This window comes from Lemur catta, chromosome 5, assembly GCF_020740605.2.
Source record: "Lemur catta isolate mLemCat1 chromosome 5, mLemCat1.pri, whole genome shotgun sequence".
Taxonomy (NCBI): domain Eukaryota; kingdom Metazoa; phylum Chordata; class Mammalia; order Primates; family Lemuridae; genus Lemur; species Lemur catta.
Window position 1 is genome coordinate 52,390,675 of NC_059132.1, and position 14,284 is coordinate 52,404,958.

Genomic DNA, 14,284 nt, shown 5'->3' on the forward strand with positions numbered 1-14,284 from the left:
TTGATGCCACCATTTCTGGAGGGTTCTTAACCCTCCAGGCCTGTGGCAGGGCGTTTGCTTGGAGCCCTATAGCAGGACATTGGTTTTGAGGTGCCATTTGGGGGTAGAAACCACGAGGTTGAGTAAAACTAGGAAAACTGGTTTAAATTTGGAACTCATTTGCAGTTCCCAGGAAACAGGAAGACTAGGCCACCAGTTGTGGAGGGTTTTAAACCTTCTGGCTCTGTGATGAGGCAGTCGTTTTGGGGTGGCATTCATCCACTTTGGATCCCCATTTGTTTGACAGGCCCGACATTTTGTGTTGGGGATCCCCTGTATTGTCTGTTTGTTCTTTGTAAGTTTTGTTACAACAAAAGAACATTCCATCTAAAAGTTCCTTGAAAAAAATTATGGCTGAGTGATCAACTTATATAATAGTTATGAACCTGTATGTAAAGAAAATGGTATTACTGTAATCCAATGTCCATGGTACAATGTGAAAAAAAGTTACTGTTGAATAAAACATTAAATTATTATACTGTCTTATAACTGGAATTATTTTGTCAAAGGTCAGGTAAATGGGATGAGATCCTATACATATTGGGTATGAAATGTCTGATTTCCTTGTCTAATTGAAGGTTGGACATTTCCTATTTAATGACCTAATACAACCTTAAGGGCCTGGGATAAAGTTAATGGTACAAGAGAGTCCTCTACTGGCGGTGGGTGGGATAGTCATGGTACCTTGTTTTAGTTGGTCCACACCAGTTCTGGGTCCTCCGTTGGGCCCCAGCCAGGGCAAAGCACCACATGGGACCACAGCCAGGGAGGCAGACCCAGCAGAGAGGGCACCGAGGAGCACGGCCTGCCACTGCACAGCCATGGCCCCACCCCTGGGCACACATGCAAGGCAGCAGGGAAGTGTCAATGCCCAGCAGCTCCCCAGGGGCGGCCACAGTACCCGCCGCAGTTCGGGTGATATGGGGCCACATCAGAGGTCCACAGCCAGCGTGTGGCAACTACTGCCCACAGCCACCACTGCCACAGTGGCGCTGTGAGAGGAGCAGGGGAGAGTGCGACTCTTCAGTCCCACATCCACTAAATAATGACTCAGGTTTGGAATGGTCTCTCCCAGCAGAAAGTCCAGTTTGGCCAGAGGACATCCATAACTGGAGCAGGACAATTTGTGTACAATCAGTATGATTTCTGTAAACAAGGACATTGAAAAGACATGGCCCCAAATTACAAAGGACTCCAGGTAGCAGAAAGCCCCCAGGAGAGAAAATGTTTTTTCAGAGTCCAAAACTCAGAGGACAAAGGAGGGGTTTGGGTCCCCCTGCCTACTAGTAGCTCCAATCCAAATGTTTCCCACAGGAGCCCGGGGCAAAATTGACAGTGGGGATGGACAGACACCAGCCATGCCAGGTGCTCTGTGAGCCAGGCAGGGGGTGCAGGGGTGCAGGGGGGAGGGGCCAGGCAGAAGTGAAAAAGCCACAGGCAAGTGGGGGCTGAAGCACTTGTCCCAGGAGGCCAGAAGGTGGACTGGGCAAGCAGCGGGAGCACTGGGACTTAAGCTCACCTCTGGGGGGTGCCGCCAAGCTCCTGCTCACCAGGGCCTGGTGAAGTATACAGAAAATTATCATTGTACTTTAATGTTCGGGCCTCCAGAGGCCTACACGTTGTTACATTTACCAAAAAAAAAAAAAAGCTATCAAAAGTGAGTAAAGCCATATAGGCTGAGGGGACCCTGGTACATACAAAACAAATTAAATTCCACATACCCATAAATATAAATACATACAGGATCTGTATGTGCCACTAATGATATTGTACAAATGACTGTGAATGACACTCAGTTACATTTGAGTGACAAGATCCCGAGACTAGGGTGGCCCTGTACTGCTGCTGCACTGTGTTAGGAGTTTTAAAAGGGGTCTCCCACCCTGTTTGATGGGAGCTTGGTGGGGGACGTGTAAAAGCTACAATTGTGCAGGTTTACAAACAACAGGTTACTTACATGAGGTTCCTAAGAAGGCGTCTGGATCCCAGACTTCAGATTGATAGTAAAGCCCTTAAGGAGACAGCTTCTCACTGCCCCGCTTTGGGTTTGCCTGACTCATAAATAATACAAAAAACAAAAAATGAGCCTTACAGTCATAGTATAGATGCTGAGTCACGTCCCAGGCCAGTGGCATACTTCTCAAAGCCACTGAACAATATTGTGACAGGATGGCCTCTTTGCCTCTGGGCAGTGACAACTACTTGTGGGTTGTTAGTAAAGACTTTGCAGGAATTAGTGCTGAGAAAGCCACTCCCAAGAGCTTAAATAAGGCATTCCTGGCCTTAAAATGTCAAAGTACTCAAAATAGCATCACCTCAGAAAACCCTGGTTTGTGGCTGACAGCAAACTGCTCCTCTGTGGCCTTCGGGAGAGACCCCACTGCACGCAGAGCCGGTATCTACACAGCTGGGGCTCAGCCCGGCTTTTTTGGAAGGCTGCAAAAGAAGGAACTCTAGGGAGGAACTGAGCAAAGGCATGCCGGAGTGCCTGGGACTGCCCAGGGCGTTTGATGGTGAGACTGGCTCACAAACTGCTCACTCCAACACACGTTTCATAGTGACTAGCATTGTCACCTTCCATTTTCTCACTGCCATGGAGGGCTAGAACTAGAGCTATCTCAGAGAGGTTCCTTTCTGTGGCTTATTGCACTTCTTTCTGCAAGAGAAAGCCCAGGTAAAATGGTTGCCCAGGTTAGAACAGGGCGGGGCACCTAGCTCCTGCCCACATCTTCAGCCTGCACCCCTGACACCCCTGCATCCAGGAAGAGGCTCTAGAAAGGCCAGTTTGAAAATCCTTGAGCCAGTTTAACACGTTTTCTAAAGGAGGAAAGTGAGGCTCTCAGAGACCTGAAGTTCCAATCCACATTACCATTCTGCATTTCTAAAAGGCTCCCTGAGGACCACAAGCAAGGGAAGTGCAGAACTGGGATTAGAACCTGCCGCTCTTGCCTGTGGGCTTTGTTTTCACAAAGAAATAAACTCCAGCAAACTTTGATTCTGTACTGAGGCCAATGACCGGGGGAACACGGAGGGGCCAGGCCAGCTGGATGCCCCAGAGCAGGGGACAGACCCTGGACAGTTGTCACAGGATTGCTCCCTAGGCTGGCCTCTCTTCTCCGGGGTCCTGCTGTGCAGAGACTCTCGGTTAACTGGGGACCCTGGATACCAGGGGCTGTCCCTTCAGGACCTGCAGACCTGGCAGTCTCTCAGGAAATAGATATCTGCCCCTGTTCTTCCTTGGCCTCTAATCTCACACAGTTCAAGGTAGTTTGCAGGGCAGAAACCACAGACTCCCATCCAAACACCTCCCTGTTGGGTAGGTTATCCCTTATGCACACCATATCCCATGCAAAGCTCCGATGGTCCATGTCAGCTCATCTAACACCCGCCAGATGTTAGATCCTTGGTGTAGATGAGGCCTCAGGCCCTTTCACCTCTGTTCTACAGCAAACATCTCTACAGACAAGGCTGCAGACGTGCAGAAAAAGTATTTTGTTTCTTGTTGAATGAATGTATAAGAATAATTGCTCCTACTTATATAGCATCTACCCCATGCTGGGCACTAGTCCAAGTGTTAATCCTCTCAGTAGCCTATGGCATAAATATGATTATCATCCTCATTTGACCCATGAGCAAACTGAAGCACAGGGAGGTTAAGTAACTTACCCAAGGTCACCCATTTGGTAACTGACAGGGCCAGGGTTCAAATCCGCCTGTGCTCTTCACTGCCGGGCATGAATGTTATGAAATATAATCCAGGTACGTGAGACACGACATGAGGCCAGACGTAGCTCAGTTCTAACCTGGGGAGAGGGCCAGGCCCTATTCCTTCGGTTGGGCCAGGGTCAGTAAACGCATTTTAAAAGGCAGCTGTCCCCTCATTCCATCTCCCCACACCCCCTGGCAGCCGGTCTGCGTTACAGGCATGGAATCCTACCATTCGGGATGGAGGGAGCCCTCCCTGCCCGTCTGCTCTAAACATCTCCCACTTTTACTTTCCCTTGTTTCTGCTCAGGTCATTCTGCCATAGTTTAAGCAAACACTGTAACAATTTACTATCTTAAAATTTCTCTTACAAGGTGCTCAGGAAAACACCTATTCTTCTTACCTCTGTTCTCCTGCCCAGCCCTGGACTTTTGCCTCTGCGCTCAGGGTCCAAGGTCCAAGTTGAGCCAAGAATATATTATCAAGGAGTCAGAATAACAGGCTGAATCCACAGGCAGGGCTCTGAGGATGGAGGTGGGAACCAAGCTGCCTTAGGAGGTGGGGAAGGCTAGAGGCCTTTCTGGAGGCAGGGAGGCTGGCCTTCACCCCAGCTTCACTTCTGCTGCCTTGCAGCAGCCCCTTCCCACTGAGCTCTGGGCCATAACAGTTTTAATGCTCCCAAAGCCAAACTCTAGATCTGAGCCACAGAATAGAGTAATCAGAAACAGGCCCTACTAAAGAAAGGTTTTCACAACAAAAGGGAAAAGATGCCTCCCCTGTGACACTCAGGCACCCCAGCGTCAGTCGGTCACTTAGACTTACCTCCTGCAGCCTCCACCAGTACCCACCCGGGCATGCTGTGGAAACGAAGACCCTCGATCCCCATTCCAGTCCCTTTTTAAAAATAAACTGCTTATTTGAGAATAATTTCAGATTTACAGAAAAGTTGCAAAGATAATGTAGAGCATTCCAGTATACCCAACCCCCACAGCTGGGTGCCCTAATGCTATTACCGTGGTCCTTCAAAACAAGAAGATCATCACTGGCGCATTAGTATTAATGGAACTCAGACTCTGTTTGGATTTCTCCAGTTTTTCCATGAATGCCCTTATTGTGTTTCCAGGATCCGATGCAGGGTGACGTGTGGAGTTAGTCATCACGTCTCCTCGGGCTCCTCCCGTCCACGACAGTTTCTCAGTCGTCTCCTTGTTTTTCATGACCGTCACTGTCCTGAGGTGTATTGGCCAGGCACTTTGTACAGTGACCCTCAGTTGGGGTTTCTCTCATGATTAGACTGGGGCCACCTCAACAGATTTTGACTCAGGAATTCTGGGGCACCCAGGAATCTAGATTTTCAACATGTGGCCCCTGTGGTTCCGATGCACATGGTCTCTGGCCCCCCTTTGAGAAATATTGCCAGACACAATATTACTAGACGAATAGGATTAAAAGAGTACATACTTTTAAATATTAAAAATTGCTTAAACATCAGGAATGAGAATGAAAGATGAAACAATCTGTGGAGAATGACACTTTTCTCTGATTCAAAACAGGAGAAATCACAAATTAATAAAATATTGACACATTTGGACATGTAAAATATACTTCTTTATAATAAAAAATAAAATAGCAAAGGGGTTGATATCTACAAAAAAGTACTTCTGATGCACTGGGGAAACATAAAGTACCCACTAGATAAATTGAAAAAGATATGGACAGATAATTCCCTAAAAGTAAAAATACAAATAAGAAACAGATACATGGGGAAATTTCCAATCTCATCAGTAAGCAGATGTAAATTTTAAAAAGAACCATCCTATGCCATTAAATTAACAAAGGCATTTTTAAGACAAGACCTTGTGCTGGTGAATTTTTGATGATGCTAGATCATCCTTCATTTCTGTTGACGTTGCTAATTTATACAACTCTTTTGCAAAGCAAACTGTAAATATACATTCACTTAAACAAAATATTCATAGCCCATATTCCCAATAAATTCTTGAGAATTTATCCAAAAAAATCTATCTTAACAACTCTATGAATGAAATATTTCAAAATAGCAAAAAAAAAAAATTGGACAATGAATATATATGTAATAATAGCAGCATGATTAACAAATGATGGTATATTGTCTCCAAGTATACAGCTACTTGATAGTTATAAAGACTATTGGGCATCATAAGAAAATGTACATTAATATTATATTGAAATAATATCAATTATATAAAAAAGGTGTTATGTTTCTGTTTACTTTGAAATGTTTACTTTATATATGGACAAAAACTAAAAGTGATTTATCACAGTGAAATGTTATAAAAGATTTTACAACCTCTGATCTAGTCCTCATTTATTCAGTCTAAATTGTTTCATTGTCTTTCATCTCAAAAGGTAAAAGACGCTTAAAAGCCAAGAGGTCATCCCGTCAGGCTGCACTCCTGCTGCCTCTGGAGAACGTGTCGGTTTGAGTGTTGACACGAGTCAGATGCCGGGGAGAGCTGAACACGTGTCCAGTTCATTCACTGAATGTGACCCACGTGATGTAAAAAATCCCTTTAGCTTTTCTTTGTAACAGGGAGGGAATCAGTGAAATGAGTGGGTGTGTCTGAGTCATATTGAGAATTGCCCGTTTTATAAAGAACCACTTTATAACTAACTTTTGAAAACTCCAGATGAATCACATAAGCTGCCCTCCCCTTCCCTCTTCCGCCCACCATCTGCTTGCCCTGTGATGAGCCCGCACCTCCCCCCTGCCTGGCTTTGGAGACTCGGTTGAGGGGACAGCGTTCCGAGCCAGCCTGCAGCTGGGAGGCCAGCACAGCCACAACCCTCTCTCCCCGCTCAGAGCACTTCAGCACGCCGACCTGTGGCAGAAAAGCCACAGTGTGGACGTCCGACCACAGTGGACGTCGAGTCTTCCATCGCCTAAACTCTTCCATGTTTACAAGTACCAACAATGTTATTATCTCGGATGCAGGGAAGAATCCAAATGGAGCAATATGGGGCATTTTGCTTTCTGATTAGAAAGTTTAATTAAAACATCTCCCTGAGGGCTGGGCGCAGTGGCTCATGTCTGTAATCCTAGCACTCTGGGAGGCCGAGGTGGGTGGATCAGACCACCCTGAGCAAGAGTGAGACCCTGTCTCTACTAAAAAAATAGAAAGAAATTAGCTGAACAACTAAAAATATATAGAAAAAATTAGCCAGGCATGGTGGCACATGCCTGTAGTCCCAGCTACTCGGGAGGCTGAGGCAGGAAGATCGCTTGAGCCCAGGAGTTTGAGGTTGCTGTGAGCTAGGCTTACGCCATGGCACTCTAGCCCAGGTGACAGAGTGAGACTCAAAAACAAAACAAAACAAAACAAAACAAAACATCTCCCTGAGTGTTGTGATTACAGGATGGACCCAAAAGGAATGGCTTTAAAATAGTCCCTCTAGAACTGGTCAACGTTTTTCCCTCACATGGTAAAAGGATATTTTGACCCATCTTTAATTAGTTTAGATACTGAAAATGTGCAAGGAGAAATTCACTTCTAGTTTACTAAGATATTTCTATCGAGATTTGACACTCTTCCAACAAATTCCTCCTCACCTCCTTTTTAATTTTAACTTTTACTCTACTTAGGAAAGGATTCATTTGGCCTTGAGCACTAGAGTAACCTGTTTCCCTAAGGAACACAAATCTGTGGATTTTCTAATATATATCCAGGAAGCAAAGAAAAGAGAGCTGAGCTCCCTATTGGGGTCAGAAGTTTCTGGCCAGGAGGCGGACTCCACCTACTAACATTCTCTTTCCCAATGTCACCCAAGGCCAGATAGTGAGAAAAAGACATTGGGCCCAGGACAGACCCTGCAACTGACCTACGTCCTCCACTTCAGAAAGGTGGTAGGGCTGGGGAGGACGAATGCTGGGGCCAGGGGTGGCTTGTGTGGCGAACTCTGCCTGCACAATTGCAGTTGTGTCTCCAGGCATACTCGTAAGGTGCTGTTTAGCACAGCCAGTTCCAGGGTGCTCTGCAACTCCTTGAAGTCCGGGGACTGCAAACCAGTGAATGTGCTGAATTCTCTGAGGCAGAGTTTCATAAACTGGGGCCCATGGACAGTGTCACAGGGTCTGTGAACATGGGTGGGAAAAAAAAATTACATACTTATTTTTAACTTCCAACCAATTTAGCGTTTCCCTAATTATGAACATAAGCAATAAACCACAATAACGTTAGAAGTTCCTGGGACTTTGCCAATGGAAATTGCTGATATTTTCGTAACACCTTACATTGTGGCAGATAGCTCAGAATGTCACTCATGCTCATCACCTCTTCATAAGTAGGGTGGCTGTTGGGTCTGAATGTTTGTGTCCCCCACTTCCCAAATTCATATGTGACAGTCTTAACCCCCAATGTGATGGTATTAGGAGGTGGGGCCTTTGGGAGGTGATTAGGTTTAGATAAAACCAAGAGGTTAGAGCCCCCGTGATGGAATTAGTGTCCTTATAAGAAGAGGAGGAAATACCAGAGCACGCTCATACACACACACACTGTCTGTCTCTGCTGTGTGAGAATTCACAGAGAAGGGGGTGCTCTGCAGAGAGAAAGGGCCCTCGCCAAGAATCGTATCTGCCAACACCCTGATCTTAGACCTCCAGCCTCCAGAACTGTGAGAAATAATTGCCTGTTGTTTGAGCCACCCAGTCTGTGGTATTTCGTTACAGCAGACTAAGCTAAGACGCCCATACAATACAATATCACACAGTTTAAAGAATTTGGTAACTGTATTTGCACTTACTTAGTTTCCTTTCTAATCCTATGTATTTCCTTTTATGCATTTGAAAGCATTATTTTATTATAAGAACGGGTCCATAGACTTCCCCAGAGGGATCCGTGGCACAAGAAAGTTCACAAAAGACACTCTCCTCCCTTCTCTCCATCTTGGTCACGTCTCCACCTCACAAGGGCAGCTTCCTCCTGCCTCCCAGGCTGAGAACTGGTGGTTGAGAACAGGGTGTTACTGAGTCCATCTGTGTGGTCTTTGTCCTTGTACATCAGTCCTTCACTCACTTCTATGATCACAGACTCTCTTCTGCCTCTGGCCCCAGCTACCACCTGACAAGCATGTGCTGACTGGGGGAGAGGCTGGCACAGATTGGTGTCCACCCAACACTGCTCCTGGGAAAGAACTCCAAAGCCATCAGCTCTTGCCATTGGTGACCTTGCATAGAACAGCACATTGACACACCCTCCAGCACTGTTGGGGGAGCAGCTGGAAAGCCACCAGGTATTGGGAAGACATTTTAAGTCTTATATCAATTCAATGTTATGAGTTCATGTGGAATTAAAGAGCAGATGAGACTTACATTCCAATCATGCTGGCACTACTTACTAGTGATTTGAACTTGAGAAATCTGTTACCATTTTGAGCTTCAGTTTTCTCATCTGTCAAATGATGGATACAGCTACAAAGGTTTCTTTTTCAAAATATGTTCCCTCTGTCTCTCTCTCTCTCTCTCTCTCTTTCTTTCTGTCTCTTTCTCTTTCAAATCCCTTATTCCTTATTTTGAGAACTGCCAGACTTGAACTTTCTAATTTTAATAATATTATTGGATAACAAATCATTTTCAGAAATGAGAAAGCAAGTATCTTGAAGAAAGGAATTTAATTTTAAAATCCATTATATCATTGATCTAAACTGCTCAGGCATTTCAATAGCTTGCTTTAGGACAGGGTTGGGCATTACTTTTTATTTTGCTTTGTTCTAGGTATTGCTTTATCTAGAATCCGAGTTTCAATACATCAGCTCTAGGTGGCAGTAATGGACCACGGAGCCGTGCGGTAAACAGGCTGCCAAATTTCAAGTCTTGAAGGGGAAGAAAACCTTAAGGAAAAAGCAAATGTAATTACTGGGTGCCAGGGCTACTCAGACGCTCCGTGAGCAGGTCACCTCGCCACTGTTGTCCCCTGTGACCGGCTGTGTTGGGGAAGGAAGGAAAGCCACAGGCTCATGAACATGGTATAAGAAAGATGCAATGAAATAAGATGAATTATATGTTATAGGGATTTGTCCAAACCTGTCCTCTCTATATGCTCTACACACTATATATACACTACACTACATTCTCTGTCTCTACACACACACACACACACACACACACACACACACACACACACACAAAGACAGACACAGATACACACGCACAGATACAGAGACATACACTGTTACACACGCACAGACACATGCAACACACACACACAGCCTCTACAGAATATAAGCAGATGTGAATCCAGATAAGTAAGAATGCCAGAGGTGGTTTAAAAGAAATAAATGAAAGCTTAAAGGAACTGTGGTAAGGTCTTGGCTAATTTACCTTTTAGGATGGATGGATAGTAAGATTGATTTTTTTTAGGGTTAAGAAAGATAAAAAGAGATAAGCTGATCATATGAACAAACCTTGTTTTGGGGAAGTAGCTTCTCTTTTCCCAGTATTTGAGATCCCTGGGATGTGTGTGTAGTACTGTATGATGGCACACATTTAAAACACATTTAAAGTGGCCCTTCTTTATACGAACGGAGACGTTTCACTGTCCCATGCCGTGGTCATGTCATGAGTGGAGATGGGTGATGTAGAATCAGAAGATATTCAATTTACTCTTCATAAGTGCCTTGTTTAGTGCTCAAATATTGCTTTGGGGCATATGTTGATTTATGTCTCCAACTTTGAGACAATCAAATACATGAAAATCTCAACATAAAAATCAAAAGTGAGTGGTAGATTCTTTAAATAGGAAAACAAATCTACACTTCACAAAATAATTTGTCATTGGTCTCCCTGAAGTCACTGATGGAGAGTTGATCACATTTCCCTACCATCTCTCAGAACTATTATGGGGCCATAATATCTGAGGATCTTTTCTTTAAAGGAGATTCATTAGAAAGCAAAAAGGTTTATAGAAAGCATTACTTTCCATGAAGATCAGTCGGTTGGTCGAATCCATGTAGACAGTGTCTTAGAAGCAAGCGTTTGTGCAGCTGGGGAAATGCTCACAGAATGAGAAAGGTTTCTGGGTATCCTTCAGTTCTCTTCTCCCCTTTCCTCCCATTATTTCTTATTATTATCACTATGTGAAGGTTTTTACCTCTGTGTCCAGGGGCAGGCAGAATTTTAACACCTCTATTCCAGCAGATGTGACTTCACTAGAAAAGCAATGGTGAGGTTGAATGAAGAGCAGAAGGATGAAGGCCGTTCACTCACAGGAGATTCTCACACTCTGAGCTCTTCCTGGGAAGTTGTACTAAAAGTAGACATCACAGCTCACACTTCCAGACCACTTCACAATTGCAAAGACAAGATCTGCAGAATTGTACTTTTGCAATTCCTGGGGCCATTTTTGATTACATCAGTAACCAAATTTACAAATATCCTCCATCAGAAACTTTTACACTTGGCAGGATCTTCAGACTGTGATGTCAGCCTCTGATTTGAAAACCTGGTCCTTCCAAGACAATCATAGAAGTTATGAGGGGAAAAATGCATCTGTTCCAAACTAACAAAAAAAAAAAAGAAAAATGCATTTAAGACTCTAAATCTAATTTGTGTTTTATGAATTTTTCCAAAAGATGTCAGGGAGATCACCAACCTGCCTTTAGAAGTAAACCAATTCATTAATGTGGGAAGCCGAAAATGTATTATCCTGAGATTGCTACGTAGTTTATTAGCTGAGACACATGTTTATTTTTTGCTTTCTAGATACTATGGAGAAAAGACTGTGCCTTCTGCTTATTTTGTATTCCTTACCGTTTCTATCTGTGTGCTGTTCAGGGTGTGTGATTAAATGCTTGTTAATCTTATTTGCTGAAAGTCTAGAAGCCTTTGACATGAGAGAATGTGATATTAGAAAGGGTGCTGGATAAAGACTTTAAAGATCCAAACCTCATCCAGGTCCTGCAACTCTATGACATTATTGCATAAATCACTTCACCTCTCTAGACCTCAAATATCCCAAGTGAAAAAAAAATAATGTTGATATTTTCCTCTTCCTTGACCTCATGAAGAAGGCAAAATATCTAAGATGTATTATAGCATCTTATCTTTGTGGAGCAGTTTATAATTTACAAAGTTCTTACAGTGCATGTAACTCATCACATTAGATCCTCATAGCTGCCCTGCAACGTAAAAAACAGTATGTTCATGTATTGCAATATAGACCATTGAGAACTTTCCAAATCTTCAAATTCTGGTTCCTTTTTGCTTAACAATTCCTTCCTCAACTTAGCTTTGTGCTTTCACATTTGGTGAAGAGAAACCAGGCCATACCTTCAACGCTTTGCTTAGAAGTCTCATCTAAATAGCCAAGATCATCACTTACAAATTTTACCTTCCACAAAACACTGGAATGCAATTCAGTCAAGTTCTTTGCCACTTTATAACCAGGGTCATCTTTCCTCCAGTGCCCAATAACCTGTTCCTCATTTCCATCTGAGGCCTCTCCAGAAGAACCTTTAATGTCCATATTTCTACCAACACTCTCTTCAAGGCAATCTAGGTTTTTCTAATATGGCCTCAAAACTCTTCTAGCCTCTACTTGTTACCCAGTTCTGAAACCACTTCCACATTTTTAGGTATTTGTTATGGCAGCACCCTCCTCCCTGTACCAAAATCTGCATTAGTCGCCTGGGGCTGACATAACAAAGGAGCACAGACTGGGTAGCTTGGACAACAGACATGTATTTCCTAATTGTTCTGGAGGCCTGAGGTCCAAGATCATGGTGTGGGCAGGGTTGGTTTCATTCTGAGGCTTCTCTCCTTAACTTGGAGATGACTGTCTCCTTCCAGTGTCCTCACATGGTCTTTCCTCCATGCATGCTCACATCTGTGTCCAAATTTCCTCTTCTTGTGAGGACACTGGTCATATTGGATCAGGGCCCCACCCTAAAGGCCTTATTTTAACTTAATTACCTATTTAATTACCTTAATTACCTATTATCTTTCAATACAGTTACATTCTGAGGTACTAGGGGTTAGGAGTTCAACATATGAATTTGGGGAGTTACTGTCTAGCCCATAATAGTCAGTAAATTCGTGGATGAGAATTAGACCCACCAATATTAATGTACATAGAAACTGAAAGTCACGTAGCCAGTGTACTCAAGACCCAGATATTTTTATTTCCTTGTTCATCCTATTCAGGAGGCAAAAACGTATTAGAAGTTGTGTGATCCAATTCAGTAGACCTATGAATGGTTTCAGGAAACAAGACAAAAAGGTAAGTTGTGGCCACAGGAAATGCTGATTTTGACAGGGCTGCTACTAATTTGAGAGATGAGTATTGCAGCATGCCTCTTGAGATGTTTATGCTGCTGTAACAAAATACCAGAGGCTGGGTAATTTATAAGAACAGAAGTTTATTTCTTACAGTTCTGGAGGCTGGGAAGTCCAAGATCAAGGCACTGGCATTTGGTGTATGGTGAGGAACTTCTTGCTTTGTCCTCACATGGTGGCAAGTGTGAAAAGGACAACAAGGCACTAGAATGCTCCCTTCAACGTCTTTTTATAGGAGCATTAATCTATTGATGAAGGCAGAGCCTCATGTCTTAATCACCTCTTAAAGTCCCCACCTCTTAATACTATCCTGTGGGTGACTAAGTGTCAACATATGAATTTTGAGCATCACCTATAGATCATAGCAATGCCTGACATCTTTTATAAATTGTTTGAAAGATTAAATTCAAGGCAATGTGATTATTTTAAGGTTTAAATATTTTTGTTGTGTTTTCAGAATTAAATGATGTTTCATCTTCCCTAGAATTATAACCCTAAAAGTTGAGGAAGGGGATCATATTTTCATCTCTACCCTTTGAATGGTATAAATCTCTTCAAACAAAATTTGAAACTACACCACCCTACTCAGTGAACATAACACTGAGGCACTGTGGGCTGAACAAAAACCAGTTCAGTCATTATCCAGCCAACAAAATCAGTGGCAAGAGCTCTGTTTGGCAGAGCATCATCCCGTGTGCTGACCCGGAAATCACTCAACTCTAACTAGCTGCTTCATTGCCAAGGTCATTGGCTTTTTCTCTGATCTAGAGCAAATCATCCTTTGACCGTGCTGCATTTCTGCTTTGTAAACTGGGGATTAACTATCTCAGAGGCTTAGGATCACTGTTGAAATGCACTTTAACATAGATATGCATTTATTAAAGTTAGGGGAGTAACAATTTTTTAAATGTTACTCTTCAAGTGTAAGCCTGTTCTTGGATTTCAAAATGAGTGCTTTACACATAACATCGTAAGTGTATATTTATGTTTGAAAAGAATCATACAATAGATCAAAACATCATTGTTGTCCAAACACAAAAGAGATATGAAATTGCCTTTTAGGTATGTCCTTAAGATTACTGGGTGTTCCAAGAAGGAAAGAGAAAACACAGGCAATAAACACCATTCCCAGCACCTAAGTCCAGGTCTTGCCATCATTGGGACTTTGTGAGGACACGTTCGGGACAAAACGAAACCAATCAAGCTCTAAATTGTCACTCACCTGATGAATCC